Here is a 3,878-nt window from a genome sequence, read left to right as displayed (position 1 = left end):
TTTTCAATTTTTTTAGTTTTTTTTTTCTATAAATATCAATAAAGTTTTATCTGTTGGGCCAAAAAGTGTATAAATTTAATACAAAGCTCCTGATATATTGTTACAATATCAGTTGAAAAATATTAAAAATACATAGGCACAATTTTTTTTTATAAGCATTTAAAGATCAAATTTTAATTTGAAAAATTATTTTGTAGTTAAAAATTTATAAAATGTTCAGTTTTTGTATCTAAGAATTGAAAATTTAAAACAAGATTCCATGTAAGTAATTAATTCTGTTACCAAAAAATCTAAAAAATACATTTACGCAGTTTATTTTTATAGTCATTTTAAGTACAAATTTGGACGAAATTACATATTAAAAACCTAGGATAACTATTTTAGTTATTTTGTTGTGATTGTATAATATTATTCGTGGGTACTTGAAACTTCTAAAGTATACTATTATATATCTATGATAGTACCACGGTTTTTTGTTGATGTATAACGTGTTATAAGTACCTAATAAATATTATGATATGATTAATTTGGAATTTATTATAGGTACCTAATATAATATTATGTCTTATACCTAGACTAACATACCGTCTCCGCTCAGAATCGTTTTTCTTATACAATGATATTATATCATTGAATTCAAATTTAATACCATCCATTATACAGTGACCCACTTGTAACCTACTGTACAGCAGAGCGAAATCCACTTACCCACCTTTTTTCCCTTTAAGATCCACTATCAAATAAAAAAGAGCTATATTATAATAATTTTATTAATTTAAACCGAACCTGCCTAAAATACATAGGTTGCCCATAGACTTAGCATACTAAATACTAATCAATACGTACATACATAATTTTTTTAAAAGAAAAAATATATTAGATAGTAATAATTATACAATATAAAGGGAAAGAAAAAAATTGTGTTACAGTGTAGTTGTGCTTGTGCAGATGGAATAAAAACTAAATTAAGTTTTAATTGTAATGTGTAAGGGATAATTATAATTTATAATTATTACAAATTGCATCAAGACTATAACATAAATGATAAATAATATGTTAAAAAAGGAAAAACAAATAGAATACATATATATTATCCCCCATCATGAGTGCAATTTTTTGTATTCAATAAGTGCGAAAAAATCCATAGTAATAATATTATGTATGATATAACGTAGATACGTTCAGTTAAAAAGTTCTTGAAAAAAAGATTTTTCTTTTATAGTACAGAATCTTGCTATCCATACTACTGGGCTCCAATCATTATCTGCAAATTAAATTGGTATTAGATTTGCGGATTGCATTTATTAGATTGTCCTACCACAAACCCAAAGATCCCGATTGTATACGTATATGCATAGATATTTTTTATCACAGACCATGCAACAATTTATTCAACACAAATCGATTGTAATATTATTTTTACAAGGAAAATATTGACATTTTAATTTATCATAAACTAAAATAATAATTTTTGAAATTCGTGATTTTAGTAAATATCACTAGTACTTTTAACCAAGACATAAAAATATGTTATAAAAAAGTATTTTAGAAAAATCAAAAATATATAGTGCCCAACAGCACATGGTACCTCGGACTTAATGTATTATTATATTATGTAACCTAGGGGAGAACCTGTTCTTGTTACGCCATTTACTCGAGCAGTTGGCAATTGAGCTGGAAAAACGATGAGGCTATTCTCACCTTCTGCATTGTTTTTAAGTAGGAATATAGCCCACTGTTGTTGAATTATCGCTATGGCCTATGCCGGTAAAGCATTTACTGCTGAAGTCACCAAACTCTTGTTATTAAACCCTTGTGTTTCTAAGGAATTTCTACGGAGCACCGAACATTTTTAATGCTCATAAATTATACATAGCTCAAGAAAGATTATGCGTGATAAGATTTGCTTATAAATTTGTTACATTATAGTTTTAATCATAACGACATATACGATAAAAAGTAATATAACATTCAAACAACTCTCATCTTAAATCGTTTTCGACTACGAAACAAAATATGCTGGTTATTACCAACAAAATAAGCGTGATAGTTATATCAAATATTATTTTATTTTAATTTAAATAAAATATATCACGTCAGTCCACGGAGCACTGCGTTACTATTGCGAAACACTGTTTGAGAACCGCTGATTTACTGGATCACTACTTACCTTATTATTATTTTATATTTAATTAGATATCATGATATATTTAAAATAAACATAAATTATTGTAACAGCATACAAACACCACATTCTTATTTCACGATCAGTCATGACTCATGACCTCTGTTTGACGTTGATAGTGTAAATACTATAATTAGTTACTATTACATAATCTAAAATTAATTTAAATTTTTAAAACACACTTTAACATACTTCTCTTTAATTCTTCTTCTTCTGTAAAAATAAATTACATTGTGACAGTTTTACATTTAATTTTGGTTTATCTACATTCTACATTAGGAGTATAAGTCATCAATAACTCTTTAGGTTAAAATATATTCAATAGATTCAACAAATAATTTATCAGGTAGGTATTCAGGTGTAATATTTTAATTGAATCTCCACTTTATACAGTTTTACTTATCTCGCTGTACGTATCTTAGTAATCATGTATAAATTCAATTTAATTTTTTTTTAAAATATGAAAAATAAGTTATTTATGTACCTAACTAAAAATAAGTAAATAAGTAAAAAATAAGTAATTAAGTTGAAGTTATAACAAAACGTTGCTACAAATGATTTTGTAATTGATGATAGGTGGTGTGGGGGAGGGCAAACCCCCCACGAGTTTAGTATACATAATTTATCACCGCCTAAAATGTAGCTCTATGTGTGGCACAAATATAGGATGCTAAGACCTATCCAATAATATCTCAAGCCCTCTCGAGGAAAGATGAATAAAAAATATATATTTAACTTATAAATGAAGATTGTTTTTCAATAAAAATTTCATATAATAGACATTTATTGTGTAGGGTTTATTTTCGAAAGAATTTCTATATTTTTCTACTATGAGTTAAAACATAACAAAATACGCGATTTAAATATAATTTATAACATATTATATTACTGTAAACGTCATTTCATAATAACTACAATTTACTACATCTTACAATAATATTTTTTAACTAGATAGGTACCTACGTAATTTGAAAACTATAGTTGCGCCTATGCCCCGGCGCCTGTCCGGTGCTTTGTTAAAAGTCAAACGCCCTGTCTGAATGTCTATAGTTATTCGCAGTTATTGCAAATTACCGGTGTAAATAGCTAAACAACTGGGCAATCCCACTTCGATGAATTGAATACAATATGCCGTCGTTATTATGGTGCTTTTTTTGTGTGTAAAAAGGGTAAGTCGATATACCTGTATGCGATTATCTGGTTATCAGTCATCACTTGTGGAAGTCGAAATGCGTGCAACACTGCAACTAAGCCACCCGCTGCAGTCGGTCCGACACTTTTGTATGCAAAAAAATGTAAAATCAAATACCGTGTTGTTGGTATATCAATAGTAAGACAGTCATCACTGGTTGACTGGTGAAGTGGTGTAAGACGATACTCGAATTAGTAATCAGCTTGCGGTAGATTGAGTATTATGAGTCATCGCGTAAATTCGTAAGCCGTGTTTGAAATTTGAACGTGTCTAGCAAGTCATTTTGCTTAAGTGAAAATTGATTTACATGCAACTTAGCGTCGCATGTGGATGTGGGTAATCTGACTACGCCCTATGCAGATTATCGGGGCACTATTACGGTAACTAAAATCAATTTTTATTTTTATTACCCACTTATTAGTTATCATACATACCGTATTTTTTGTATGCTATTCTTATTTCTGTAAAAACAAATTACTCTTTGACAGTTTTCAATTTAAT

This window comes from Acyrthosiphon pisum, chromosome A1 (assembly GCF_005508785.2).
Source record: "Acyrthosiphon pisum isolate AL4f chromosome A1, pea_aphid_22Mar2018_4r6ur, whole genome shotgun sequence".
NCBI lineage: Eukaryota > Metazoa > Arthropoda > Insecta > Hemiptera > Aphididae > Acyrthosiphon > Acyrthosiphon pisum.
The sequence above is the reverse complement of the archived record's forward strand: the minus strand, read 5'-3'. Positions refer to the sequence as shown.